The following is a 15,794-nucleotide window of genomic DNA, read 5'->3' on the forward strand; positions in this document are numbered from 1 at the left end:
CATTTAATTTTTGTTAAATGAACTAGTATTAACTCAAGTTACCAAGGACTCTTTCACTACTGTACTGATGCCAAAGAAAATTATCAAGTGTGATGTATCCACAGTAATGCTCTCAGCAGAAGTGCAGTATAGAAGCAAACATGTTTTAATTTATGACCCCATTAGCATTGCTACAGAGGCCAAACTTCTGAGAGCATGAATAAACACATTAGGATCTGCAAACAACCCCCAAACCTGACTCTTTTTCATTGATGGCATTGGCAAAATCAAACAGGGAGGTGAGAGTCTGTCCCTTCTCCCAGGTAACAGGGACAGGACAAGAGGAAATGGCCTCAAGTTGCACCAGGGGAGGTTCACAAAAATTAGAATTTTCCTGGGGCTGACCACGGTGATGTTGGGTTCACTGCTGGTCTCGGTCTTTCCCAACCTCAACAATTCTGTGATTCTGATTTCATCATGGTTGTTCACTGCCCTTACACTTTTTACCACAATCCTTAGGAACTAAAATTGAATTTGAGTGGTTTTAATTGAAAAAAAAATATTATATTACACCAAAGAATATGATAATCTTCTATTTTTGACCCTATTTTTCTTTTGTCTCTGTATAGTAACTTCAGCTCACTACAGATATTTTTTGTGAGAATGACTCTCATCCATATTAAAGCATTCTGTGGAAACAAAGACTTCACTCAGGGGGAGGGTTCATCAAACCCACTAAAATTATAATCATTTAATAAAAGTAATGACTAGTCTGTATTTAAAATATTTTCCCAGGCAGCACTTTAGCATATTGTGTATTCCAAACAAAGTGCTGTTGCATAATCATTAACTCTGCACCATGGAGATCTTATGAAGAAAATAATGAAGATTTTAGTAAAGTAAAGAATAATAAGTTTTCTTATGCATAGAAAACACACCCAAGTGCCCACGAAAATGATAGGAGAGAGTTTTGCTGGAGTTCAGAGGAGCCACAAGGGCTTGAGATGTTTAGAGGAAAAGCAATATGTTATTTTGTGCTGGGAAAAGCAGGGCTAGAAGGAAGCAATACGTCCAGTGGCACTCAGAGGATCAGGGCTCGGAGCACCAAGGCTCTCTCTGCTGCCATTCCCACGTCACATCGGTGCATGGTGATGTTACACCCAGCATTCTTCAGGAACCACCCCAGAAAAATTCCTGCAAGCATCCAAAGCCCCAGGGAAATGTGAAATAGTCACAATGGCTGCAGGACCCGAGAGCCTGCCCTGGGCAGAGTGATTTCCAACTGCAAGGATGGAAAACTCTCTTAGCAATTAGAGGAAAAATGTCTCCAACTCCTTTCTTTATGGCCAATATAACGTAAGGCTATCTTCAAATGCCGGATTTATTTTTTTAAAATGTTCTCGAATCCAGTTTGAAAAGAATTGTGTGAGACATCCACGCTGCAGCCAGCAGACAATGAGAGTCCTGCAATTACCAGCACCTGCATTCCAATTCAGTGGATTGACATTCCCGAGGGGCCGTGGCAGATTCCCTACTGACAACAATTAGCATCAAAATGTTCCCCAGTGTAAAGCTGTGGGTGGGAATTACAAAAGGTTAACAGACTAAATATAAAAATCTTTTTGAATATAAAATCAATGCGCTTTGTTACCAAAATCTGGGTACTGTAATTTAACCAAAATAGGGATTAGAGTCTCTGGCAATCTTCCATGTGTGTGAGCTTGGCTTTTCTTTAAGCAAAATGCTAAGCAGCCAATCTGAAAGTTTAAAACAAAACAAACCCAAGAGCCAAAGGAAAGCATTCTATAGTTTTGTTTTTTTCATTTTCCTTAGCACTAAAAGGAACATTACTCCTATCACGGCTCACAATGATCCAGACTCAAAATCCCAAATTATTTTAGTGCATGATTTAAAGAGGGATATATGTCAAAAGTGGTCAAAAAAAAAAAAAAAGAGAGATCAAAATCTAGAAGTTTCTTTACTCAAATGAGTTCTAATAACACAAAGTTTCCTCCAAAGATCATCACTACATCACTACATCACTATATCCATATTTTCAGAAGTGGCCTCTAATTCTCTGTGGCTTCCAGGGGCACTGAAAAAAAGTGAAATGTTTTTATAATGCTTGGAACCAAAGCTTTGCTTTATTTAGACTGAAGTTCCAAGCAGAACAGATGAAAACAAACAAAAAAAGGTCATTAAAAGTACATCAAAATACTGAATTTGATGAGAATATGGAATTGTAACAGATATCAACAAGAAGGACGTTCAGGAAAAATACAGAGTTGATAAATTTAAATTTATCTAGGTTGTCCTTTGTGTTTTTGATTGAGAGGATAAGAGGCCATGCAGGAGCTTTGGATCTAGATAAACTCAAAGAGCTTTACATGAAAGCTTAGTTCCTGTTACCAACCAATAAATAATCTTTTATAAAAATTAGCTAACAAGTCTCAGAATAGCAACGTGGGGAATTTCTCCTGGGCTGCGGAGGCTGATCAGGTACGAGATTTGTACAGTGAGAGGCTGACTCCAAATTGATGCCTCATTACACTGAGTTAACGTGGATGTGCTTGGCACATGCTGGGACCCCTCTTATCCCAATCAGTGCAGCAGCTCCTGCTCTCCTCAGTCTCTGAGAGAATCAGCATGTTCAGGACCAGCCCAAGGATTCTAATTGCTAAATCAGCAAACATGTTAATCATCACTTTGTTGTGAAATGAGATTACAGATGTGTATGAGAGATTATAGAGGGGAATCTTGACAAATTGATTTAGCTGCTATTTCAACACAGGGCTGCAAGGTGCTTTTGATAATTATATCTTTCTAGCTATAGATCTGTAGGGCTCCCAGTGTGCAAACAGGTGTCTGAAAGGTAAAATACCGTGTGAGGTAACCCTGATGTTTTACAAGAAACCAAACAAGCACAGCACACACACAGGTCTGGATGTTCACATTCACACCTATGTGTGGTGCATTGACCTGTCATGACAGGATCTGCATTATAAATTATTTCAGAAGTTGAGTAGAGAATAAATCCCCTGCACAGACAGAGGGTTACCCAGGGTGTGCCTTATCCACACACAAGCTTTGGTTCTACTTTGCCAAAGCCTCAGAGTACTTGGAATGAAGCAGAGGAAGATGCAAGCTGGGAGGGACTGAAAGGGGCACATTTAATTCCAACAGTAGAAAGACAATAATGGTCTCTGGTTTGGTTTTGCCAAAATAAAATTTCTGGTGTGGTCAAAAAATAACTATGGAGAGAAGTAATTATGGATAGGGATGGTAGTTTTTATTTTACCCCTACTACAGACAGGTCTGAGCTGCTGCAGAGAACCAAAGCCATTGTGCCCTGGCCATGTGATTGGATGGGATCTTGGGTCAAAAAATAATTATGGAGAGAAGTAATTATGGATAGGGATGGTCGTTTTTATGTGATTGGATGGGATCTTGGGTCAAAAAATAATTATGTAGAGACGTAATTATGGATAGGGGTGGTAGTTTTTATGTGATTGGATGGGATCTTGGGTTAAAAAATAACTATGGAGAGAAGTAATTATGGATAGGGATGGTAGTTTTTATTTTACACCCTCTACAGACAGGTCTGAGCTGCTGCAGAGAACCAAAGCCATTGTGCCCTGGCCATGTGATTGGATGGGATCTTGGGTCAAAAAATAACTATGGAGAGAAGTAATTATGGATAGGGGTGGTAGTTTTTATGTGATTGTATGGGATCTTGGGTCAAAAAATAATTATGGAGAGAAGTAATTATGGATAGGGATGGTACTTTTTATGTGATTGTATGGGATCTTGGGTCAAAAAATAATTATGGAGAGAAGTAATTATGGATAGGGGTGGTAGTTTTTATGTGATTGGATGGGATCTTGGGTCAAAAAACAATTATGGAGAGAAGTAATTATGGATAGGGATGGTAGTTTTTATTTTACACCCTCTACAGACAGGTCTGAGCTGCTGCACAGAACCAAAGCCATTGTGCCCTGGCCATGTGATTGGACGGGATCTTGGGTCAAAAAATAATTATGGAGAGAAGTAATTATGGATAGGGGTGGTAGTTTTTATGTGATTGTATGGGATCTTGGGTCAAAAAATAATTATGGAGAGAAGTAATTATGGATAGGAGTGGTAGTTTTTATGTGATTGGATGGGATCTTGTGTCAAAAAATAACTATGGAGAGAAGTAATTATGGATAGGGATGGTAGTTTTTATTTTACCCCTACTACAGACAGGTCTGAGCTGCTGCAGAGAACCAAAGCCATTGTGCCCTGGCCATGGGATTAGATGGGATCTCGGGTCCTGACACGTCTCCAGGGAGGTAAACGTGTACATTGAAATTCACAGAACTTATGTACACTAGGACTAATTTGTTCTTTCAAGCAGCCACCGTGTGGTGCTGAGAAAGCCGTGGGAAGCAGTGCCTGGGGGAGGGCTGCACGCACAGCCATGAAATGCCTGACCCTGGCCTCCAACAGGGTCTCATTATACCCAAATAAATGTCTTTCAGACCCTTAAGAGAACTCAAAGAGAAACTATTAAGAAAGTAAAGTTATTGTAGACACTTTAGAAACCAAATTTACATATTGTTGCTAATGAAGAATTATTTCTTCCTGGAGCACATTAATTTACATGAGTCCAAGCCTTAGTATTTCTTTTTCCATGTCATATGGGGAGAAGTCAGGCTTCATTACTTTTGAAATATGGTAATTACTAAAGTGATGGCTTCATGTAAAATTCCAGACAAAATCATCAAACTTCCAATAAATGTCTATGGGCTAAAAGAAGCAGAGCTGTTTGCTGAAATGCAGGCCAGATAAGAACAAAACTGAATAATAAAATAGAGGGGAAACCTCCTAAGAGCTGCAGTTATTATATATTTATAATGAGTGGGTGTGGGTCTCAGTGCTCTGGGCTGGGGGACAAGGTGGGGACTGGTCACAGGTTGGACTCGATGCTACTGGAGCTATTTTCCAACCTAAATGATTCTGTGATTCCCTCTGCCCTAACCCAGGAAAATATATGAAATGTCAGATTAAAAATAATTGGATTCTGCAGAAATTCCTTATTTATCACTGCCTGCAGGAAAGAGGGGGTAGAGTCAAAACCTTTTTTTTTCAGCAGAGCATTTGTGTGTAGTGGAAATTACATCAAAGTCTCTGATGATCCTCAGGCTACCTCAAGTGATGATGTCAAATTTCAGCACTGAGGGCTCCAGAGGAGATGCAGGAAATACATTTGGGGGAGTGGCTTTGAAGCAGGCTCAGAAGGGCTGACACAAAATACAGAATAAATCACGTCAAGGCTCGATCACGCACACAACAACGTCAGCAGTAAAAGTCCTGCTGACTTCATGAGCAGGATCAGTTCTTCAATGAATCCCCAAAAAGAAAAATCAGTAATTCTAAAAGAAAAAAAGTGTTCCCTAATTTGTTTAGAAATCCAGTGATCAGGGCTGGGAATTTTGGTTTTGTTCTTAAACAAAATTTCTTGCATTGTTGTTTCAATGGAAAGGATCCTCTAAGAAGCACAGTCTTATTTCTGAGATCAAATCTTTATTTGAGTAAGAAAAAAAATCATTCTTGCCACCCATGAAAAATGTTCCTGCTTGTTCACTGACAGCACCAACACACATGGACTGACCCATCACATTTTCCTTTAAGATATTCTCTCTCTTGGAAATACAAGTGGTGAGTCAGTTGTTATGGTAACTATTTTTCTTTTTTTTTAATTTAAACTAACATATGACAGCCTGTGTGTCATCTGATGCTGTTCCTGAATTCAGTTACACACTCACTTTTGTCAAATAGTCTAAAAAAGGGCTTCTTGGACGAAGAAATAGTAGGAGAAAACAGGATATTTTTCCCCATGCACATGGCTTTAAACCATGAAACCACTGATTATGTGATTGCATTTATGCAGCCAATCAACATTTTCTAGTTCAGAGCTATGACATGATGACATAAAGAGTGGCTCTCATTTGTCACCTTTTTTAAGCTGCTGAGAATTCCAGAGCTCCACTCTTGGAAATCCAGTCTTGTTTGCCCTCTCTCCATCATTTGAACATGGGCCTATGTGAGCTATGATCTGCTTCATTAACCAACTAAAATTATCAGTAATTACATCACCTCAGTGGGTTTGGTTTCCCACTCAAGTCCAGTGTTAGCAGTTCTATACAGTGACATTGCAAAATATAATTGGTACTGGAATACTCACAACTGTAAAAGAAAGAAGGGATTTGTTCAGTCCTAAAGAACCTTCAGAAAAGAATCTCAGTTAGAGATTTAACTTTTAGTGGAACTCAGTGGAGATAGTGGGTGGAGGATGAAAAAACACCCAATGCTGATAAATTTGAAAAAGATGGCAGAATACTTAAGGACAATACTTGGACCTAAAAACAGTAGGAGCCAAAACCTGAACTTTTTATGGCTCCAACCTCCTGAACAATGACCCAGTGATGTGTTTGAGTTGGCTCCACACCCCAGCTCCGTGCATTCCCAGCCCTGGTTTCAATTGAAAGCTTGTTACTCGGTCTTGTAAATTCCTGTAAATTTAAGACACATCGGACCAGAACATTCTTCAGTCCAGAAAAATGAAAAATATTTTTCGCTGATGCAGCAGAAATGTGTTGATATGGAGCAAATGCAAACCAGAGAGATTACAGTGATCTGGACAAGCAGCAATATTATGTCATTGCTATCAGTGCCTAGGAATTGTTTTCTTTATTACATTGTGATATCTTGTAATAACATCAAGAATCTGGAGGAGAACATTCCTCACCATGCACGCATTGCTTCCATCAGTGTGGCAAACTGAAATAACCAAAGGAAAATTGCTGCTCTAAGCCAGTTTAGCAATGGATCTCCTCCTACTTCAAGCAGCCTTGGAAAATAATCAATAACTTAACAGAAAATGCAAAAGTACATCACGAGTGGTAAGAAAAAGAAGAAAAAACCTAAAGAGCTGCAAGTGAAGGTCACTTGCTTGGCCAACACCATGGAAGTACCAGAAATTAATTTGTAAGCATTAAGATGTGTTACTAAGTAGTGAAAAAAGAGGTTTTCCCATCAAATAACATCAAAACCATCTTCCATGGGCTTGGATCTCATTACCTATTTGAAATATGAAAACCATCCATATTTAAACTATAGCTACACAGATATTATTACTAAAGAGCAAAGCCTCTTGGAACTCTTTCCCTGACAGTTCATCAATACTGGATGAAAGTGGATGATTCTCCATCACTGAATGATTATATCCATCCCACGGGCAGTGGGGCGTGAATGCCTCGAGGATCTCATCATTTACCCAGCAGCAGAGCTTTATTCCCAAGGTATTCTGAGAGTTAGCCAACATTTCTCTCCAAAAGCAGAGATGAGAAGAATCAGAAGGGAAATCAGTACAGCAGTGCCCAGATAAAAGATCTTTGAATAGACTTGAATAGAATTTTGCGTTCATTCTTCTTTTTCCTTTTTCCTTCTCTCCTTTTCTTCAAGTCCCCCAGGTGTCCTCCCCACTCCTTCTGCCCCCTCTGCCTCACTCACCTTCCAGTGCCAATTTTCCCTGGCCAAACTGAACTCATTGATTGGTGAGCTCTGCAAAGCCCCAGAGTTTGCCTGCCATGAACACTCAGAAAGGACAAACCACGATCACATGCACAGCAACACCCCCGAGCAGTGACACCAACACCAGAAATAGTTGAGTGCCCGTAAGAACAGGATGACTCCAATCCCCAAAACAATCTTTAGCTCAGTGAACTATGCAAAACAACGGCTGGGTTTTGTTTTGAAGTCCTAATATTTAAAGCCAAACACATTTTCTACATTTTCTCTCCAATGTCATCTTTCCAAAAACACCAAACTGCCTCCTCCTAAAGTGCTCTTTTTCTGTTGCAACATATGGTGCCCCATCCAGAGAGTCACAAGATATTTTGTTTCTAATTGATTAAATTCATGAGTCACACACAGGATTTGCACAGAGGTTGCAAATCAACTGGTTGTTTTTCAGGGCTTCCGCAGAGTAACACAGGTGGGACAGTCACCTCTGCAGCCACAGCTGCCAAAAAACCTCCTCAGAGGCATCACATTTGAAACTTAAAGTCACCAATTCTTCTGATTTTGTTTCATAGCCAGGAGGATTTTGTGGTAGTGGGATTTTTTGGGGTTTTTTTTGGTTTTTTTTCCCCCCCCTGAAGTTTCTGTTGCAATTAAGGCACCAAGAGAAAGTGTAATGCATCCAGTGTTATGGTCTGGGGATTCCGATGTTGCAAATCTCACAATAAATATATAAAATGTTGCAAATCTCACAATAAATATAAATAAACAGAACCCAAATCCACCACCTTTAGAACCTTCACAGAATTAGTCACACAAGGTGTTTCTGAAGGAAAAGTGATTTTTTAACATGCAACTTCTCACTTGAACTAGAACTTGTTATTCCAGCACCAAAGTGATTCCCAGGTTAAAACATTCAATCACCACGAATTACAGATCAGACAGAACATTAAATCAGGAAAAAAATGAAACATTTCTGCCTCCACCATCTGCTTGAATAATTTGTAAAATGTGAAAATGGTTTTGCGTGGACATAAAAGCCTACATGCCTGAATATTCCTGTTTTTCCCTGAAAGTAGAACTCCCACAGTTTAAGATCCTGTAGCTGCTGTATTTATGGGACCATTTCACATGCCAAAGTTGTTACTGAAAGTATGGAAAGTGCTAGCAGTGTTTCAGTGAAGGGTATAAAGTCTGGGGTCCAGATTTAAGTATTAGGCCCTATTTCTTTCTTGCTAAATGAATTAGGACTGCAGAAATTATTAATTGAACTCTTTTGATCTTATTGCACACCACTGTGTTTTGCCTGAATAAAATAACTGAGCAGAAAGCCCAGGAGGGAAAGATTTCTCCTACAGAATGGAATCAATGTCAAAAAATTACTTTGTTTGTATTTATTATGAGGAACTCAGCGCTCTGCTAAAAAAAAAGCCCTGCCTGTTTTTATTACAAAGGCTGTTCCTTATACTCTCAAGTTATTTTACTGCATTGCAAAGATACTTTTTTATTTTTCAGTTAACCAGAAAGCTGAGCAGTCACTAATCCATTATCTTTACTCACCATGCTGGCTGCTCGGAGCATCTCCTGCTCTACATTGGGTGTCAGCCCCAGATCCTGGCTCTGCCTCCCTCAGGGAATGGCAAATCAGGCAGTGCAAATCCAGAATTGCTAATGACACAAACAGGAGATTGCAGTTCCCAGCTTCCAGATGCAACATATGTCAAAAGATAGCTTATACACTCAGAGCCAGGGAGAGAAAACAGTTTTGACATTTTTGTTTGTTTGTGCTGATGGGTTTTAAATCTTAATTAAGTTCAAATATAAGGAAAAATTCACCATGACATCCATTAGGTGCTCAGTGTATTGAATTTACAGCAGAGTATCCAGCAGAAAATATACATTAAGAATCATATTGAGAACTACCTCTCCAACAACTTAAATCTATTAGGTTGTGTCAGACTGGAGATGGAGCTGATAAATGGGAGTTTAGGATTTATTTAGGACTTCTTGTGTTTTCCAAGTCTTTTGAAATGCTGCACCATCTTAAAGCAGTGACTTTCCTAATAAACAAAGAATCAAGTTTCACAGCTTCAAAGAAATATTTCACTGTAGGGTCTATTTAATCTGGTTCTGTACTTCAAATAATTATTGTAGAGTATTTACAATTCTGACATCAGCTATTATCCTTTACAAGGAAAAAAAAAAAGAACAACATCGCTATAAAATACAGAGAGAAACTTAATGCTGGGTGAGAGTTTTTGAAATACATTTTGGTGAGGTTTAAAGGTTCCTGGCTTCTTAAAAGAATTGATGCATCCAGCAGTTCCCAGGGACTTAAATACTTCGGAGTATTAAGTACTTCAGAGTATTAATTACTTCAGAGTGGTGCAGGGGATGAGGATTGAGGGTTGTGGGCAGCCCATGACATTCCCTCTCTGGTGCTTCCTCCTCCTTGCCTGTTCCCTGCTCCAGCAGGGTTCCTCAAGCTAGAATCCCATCAGGAGAAGCTGAACCAGAACCTGAACCTGAACTTGAGCCTGAGCCTGAACCTGAACCTGAACCTGAACCTGAACCTGAACCTGAACCTGAGCCTGAACCTGAGCCTGAACCTGAGCCTGAACCCGAACCTGAACCTGAACCTGAACCTGAGCCTGAACCTGAACCTGCTCCTGCTCCTGCTCCTGCCTGGGCTTTCCCTGTTCTGCATTTCCTCCAGGACCCCAAACTGCTCCACACACCTGCTCCACACAGCTTCTTCCAACCTTCCACTGCAGGAGGAAGATCTGCTTTGACGCCTGGTGAACCTCATTCCCCTCACCTCAGTCTCCTCAGGGTTGATTTTTGCTCTTTTCCCCCCCAGATCCTCTCTGCTGTGCAAACCTGTCTCCCCAAAGAGGTGGAAAGAAGGCACACATCCATTCCCTTAAAGGCTGATTCTTCACACAAGCCAAGCTCTCTGCCTGAAATAATTATCTGGATGTTTAAACTGAAGTCCTGTGAATAACCTCAACTTCCACAAAAATGCATTTTAAAAAGATTAAAAGAAAACAATTAAGTTTTTGCAATAAACAGGAATATCATGCTTTCTTAATGCAGAATGTAAATGATTGCACTGCTGAGAAAAGGGAAAATTAAGTCTTCTAAGTACCCAATGAACAGGAGTGGAACAAATTTTCTCTCTTCAAATATATCCTTATAGTAATCTGAAGAGAATACTCCCATGATTGTGTAGCGATTTCTTCAAGACCTATTCAATTCCTTATTGTTCAGCTTCCAGAGCCAGAAAAAAGGGCCTGTTAAAGTTAACATCTGCTAACTAATCATGGAACAGACCATCCCAACATTCCACAGCGTTTGAACATTGCTATGAATTTTGATTACTATCAACTTTGGCTGGATTAAAGAAGCACTTTACTCTGAGACTTTTGAAACCTATAAAAACTTATTCCTTTAGAGGAAATCCTTCTAAAAGAAACATTTTCATTCTGGGTTTAGAACATATGACCTAGCATTGTAAGCATGTCTAGTATTAAAGGTAGAAATAAATCAATCCGGTGAACTGTATTCCTCTGATTTTTTTGGTAAATATTTCATTTTGAGAGTGTTAACATCCCACAGTAAATTCAAATATTGTTTGGATGGGCTGCTGTATTGGTTCTTCTGAGTTCCATTCCATGTGTTTTGCTTGCCTGACACTGAGAGCACATTTGTATTTGCTGGATTGCCAGGTTTTGGGATCATTTTCTCTGAGGTGATACACTCATGTCTGAGTGAGGCAATCCAAGGTGTACTTGTGAGCACCCCTTGCCCAGCTGTGCTCTGGTTGGAGCTGTGTGTGCTGTGCAAACAGAACCCCCCCAGAAGTCAATTGGATTAGACAAGCTTTCCTTGAAGCCATGGATTCCATATCTCTGCATTAGGATGGGATTTATTTGTGCTCTGTGCTTGACAAATTACAACCTGCTGAGCAATTCTTTACTGTTTCCAGTGTACAATGTGTCATTTACACTAACTGGGATTATTCTCTGACAAACACACAAACCATGCATGCACACTCAGAGCTTGGTTTTTTTTCCTGTTTTTCCACCTTTTTGATTCCAAAGTACTTTCCTTTTAAAATTAAAAACTGACAGTATTAAAGGCAGAAACCACTCCTTCATTGCAAGAATAAAAATTCCTTAGAAGAACATTGGACACCCCTCTGTATTTCTGTATTTAATTGGAATGAAGCTCAGGAAAGGTCTCTGTCCCTCTTGCTCCAGAGAACCTCATGTTCTGGGAGAGCTGAGCACTCAGGGATGCCAAACACTCCAGTCAGATCATATCCATCAAAAGAGGGAAAGCCAGAGCGTTATATCAGAGTGCTGTCAGGAACAGGAGCTCAGTGAAGGGACGTCCCAGGCACTGAGCCTGTCACAGGTGTCACCTCCACAATCCCGTCCATCCAACACGTCATTCCAACCCTGCCCCTTCAACAGAAATGCACATGGAACTTAAATTTCGACAACACCACAGCTAAATTATAAAGAAGGGATTATTTCAGCCAATTTTCAATAGCAAAGTGGGTGGTCCTCAAGACTTTTTATAAATACCCTTCCAACATTTGTGTGAAAAGTTGAATAGGAGACCACACAACAACCAAGGATTATGTGGCACTGCTCTAAAGGGGAAAGGGAGGAGAATCAAACATTTCTTGCCCAAGGTTTGTTACTGTGGGATACTATTATGTGAAGCCCTTCAGTTCATATAGAACATCGCATTAAATTACATGGCAAGAATGAATAACTGCTTTGTCACATACAGAATCACACATTATTTTGCTTTTTAAAGATTGTGAAAAGTGAAATAGTGTACAAAACTCCATTCCAAAAAGCTTTGGTTATTTAAATCCAGTCTGCATTTCACCCAAGGTATTCCCTTTGCATAAAAGTTTAAAGGCTCCTAAGGCTGCAAAGCCAAACACCACAGAAGTTTAGGTATGAGCCAATTAAATTTCCAGCAGTGTTAAAAGTGGACACGTAACTGTGCAGCCCAGCCTGACGTCATCATGAACATGCTGCCACCATTTTAGTGACATTAGTGACATTAACTGGCAGCACAGCCAGCCTGGACAGGAGAGGGCATGGTCAGGAATACTGGCTTCAGTTCCTGCTGGGAGAAGAAAGTGCAGGATGGTATACTGGGGGACAGTTCAGTTCCAAGATACATGTAAAAATCATCTTAAAGCCCAGAGCTGGCACTGATATTTAGTGTGAGTTGTTCCATATTATTGGAAGATTTTAGAGTCACAACTGAGTGGAAATAATTAGACAATGGTCAAAGCGCAGTCAAAACTCCAGGTATGGGAAATAAAACAGCTCAGTAACAAACCTCACTGGTTTTATGTGGTACTAAATCCTATTTAGCCATCAGGCAACATTTCCACAATCTCAGAGTGCATAAGAAACTAGAGAATAAGAATATTTAAAACCTGAAATGATCATCCTTCTATTAAGTTGGATATTTAGCTTTTTGTGTGATAACAGCAGATACCAAAAGGTCTCTTACAATTCTCAAATATGTGTGGACCCAGCTGAAGCTCCAGATGAATTTAGTAGCCAAAGGTGTGGCTTGGTTTGCACCTCCAGCAGTTACAGGTGTGCTGAAATGACAACAAAGACAAAGCTTTAGAAACACACTCCTGACACCATGTGCTCTGCTCTACCCTTGCCATCCCCCCAGAGCAAGGATGTTTTCCTCAGCAGTTACCCCAGAATAGCTGCACTGCTGGTAACTCATGTACAAAATCATTGTAACTCATGTGTACAACATCTCTACAAGCAGCAGCGCAAGTTCCAGGCTCCACTGGCAGCTCACGGCCTCCTCTGCTGCAGGGGAAGGATCTCCAAAGAGCAGCCAGCCAGGGACACTCCTGGATGGACAGAACAACTGTAAGATCTAGAAAAGCCTCACTGTCACTGGAACTGTATCTAATCTATAATCTGAAATCCCAGGGGCCTTCATCTTGCATCACGCAATGGGATGCAGCCAAGTTGTGCCTCCTGCAGGGAGGGAAGAGGCCAGGGGATATAAAATATTCCACCTTTCCCAGAGCTTCCTGATCACTACCTGTGAAGCATTGTGCCTGCTTTCAATCACTTCTGCTGATTGCCTACTATTAATGTCACTCATTCTCTTTAGCAATTAAGCCACCTCTTTCTTAGATGTGCCTTTGTCTCTCCCTGGCACATTTCCTTGTCTAATCCTCTTTTCCAGATGGCATAAGGACGCGAGATAAGTGTTGCTAAAAGTTGCTTAGCAATGCAACACATGCAAGGTTTGGAAATGCTGACGTCCACACAAGCACAATCTCTACATCACACATTTCTGCAGAGAAACAAAGGCGTGAACACCCGCAGGGACACGGGGCCTCCAGGAAAAGAGCCACCAGTGCCCAGAGGGAGCAGGGAGAGGGAAAAAGGGAGAGCTGCAAGCTCCCAGTGATGGGATGAGTTCAACTGCAGGGGGTTTGTTTGTGTTTGGTTTGTGTTTTTAAGGCAGAATTGGAAATTCTGCTTTAAACACATGAAAGCCCTTGTGTTTTAGCAAGGCCCTGTTTTCTGTGATTCAGAGAGAGGATGGCACAGACACAAAGCTACTGCAAGGGCTGAGAGAAACCAGAAATGGATGTCCCATCCCTGGAAGTGTCCAAGGCCAGAGCTTGGAGCGATCTGGGACAGTGGAAGGTGTCCCTGCCCATGGATGTCCCTGGATGGGCTTTAAGGTCCCTCCCAACCCAAACCAGTCTGGGATTCTGTGAGGAGTTCATGACAAACAGGAACTGATAAAGGCAAAGCTGTTTATCATCATCTTGGTATCAACCCTACTAATCCTTCTCTCCTAAGAGTCACTGATAGGGAATTTATTCTTGCATTATGTAATTGCGGATTGTTTCTAAACTCTGCAGTAAATGTGTTTGTATGGAATTTATTTAAACTACAATTAAATGTTAGGGGTAATAAATAAGAACATTTATTACACCAACAGTAGTAATTTCACAGGGTCATATTATCATATTAATTCATTTCTGCAGCAGCCCACGAAAACAGGTTGGCATGACTCACTTTGTGTTTGAAAAACCTGAGATGTTACGAATTTATTCATCGTGGGGAGCAACTTTGAAACAGCTAGTTCTGAGAAAACAACTGAACTGTAGTAAATGAACTACAGAAATTCACACCTAGCTTCACTCAGGGTAGGTAAATTCTGGTACCAGTAAACCGAAATTTAGTTGTCCCCTCCAAAAACCATTAAAATAGAAAAAAACACTCACGAGTGGGGAGATTCATTCATGGTTTTAAAATCAGGAATAGTTTTGTTTATATTTTTACATCCTATATCCTTATGTTTGTAATCATGATCATAATCAAAATTTGGGAAGATTTATTGTGTGGGGAACAACTTTGAAACAGCTAGTTCTGAGAAAACAACTGAACTGTAGTAAATGAACTACAGAAATTCAGACCTAGCTTTACTCAGGGCAGTTTCTTACTAACCAGAATTTAGTGGTCCCCTCCAAAAGCCATTAAAATAGAAAAAAACACTTACTAATGGGGAGATTCATTCATGGTTTTGAAATCAGGAATAGTTTTGTTTGTATTTTTAAATCAGGAATAGTTTTGTTTACATTTTTACATCATATATCCTTATGTTGTAATCATGATAATAATCAAGATTTGGGAAGATTTATTGTGCCTTATTGCCCACTCACACACAGCCTAATAATAAATAACCGAAATTGCAGAAATGTAAATAATCTGCAGTGAGCTGAGGGCTCTGAGCAGGGAGCTGAGATGGATTCCTGCAGGTGAGGAAGCCCAGAAGGACGGGCACCTGTTTGTGTGGCTAACAGGTGTGAGAGGCAGCAGGGCTTCCTCAGGAACCAGGACAAACCAGACTGAGCCAAAGCTCACAGGGAAACAGCCACGGGGACAGCACGGAGCCAGGCAGCACAGAGAGGAAATGTTTTATGGCAAAAAATGACTGTTTTCCCTCATTAACCTCTGCAAACTTCATTCATGTGCCATGGTTTCCTTTCCTTCTCGAACCTTGCACATAAAAATGCATGCAAACCACAGGTCACCACAGGTCACTAGGGGCTTTATTTAATTGTTTTAAATTATTTTCATGATTTTTAAAACCAGCTTTCAGAGACTCTGCTTCATGTTCCCTATTACTCAGTTATAGTTGCACCTCTTCACAACATTTTTACC

This window comes from Zonotrichia albicollis, chromosome 25 (assembly GCF_047830755.1).
Source record: "Zonotrichia albicollis isolate bZonAlb1 chromosome 25, bZonAlb1.hap1, whole genome shotgun sequence".
Taxonomy (NCBI): Eukaryota; Metazoa; Chordata; class Aves; order Passeriformes; family Passerellidae; genus Zonotrichia; species Zonotrichia albicollis.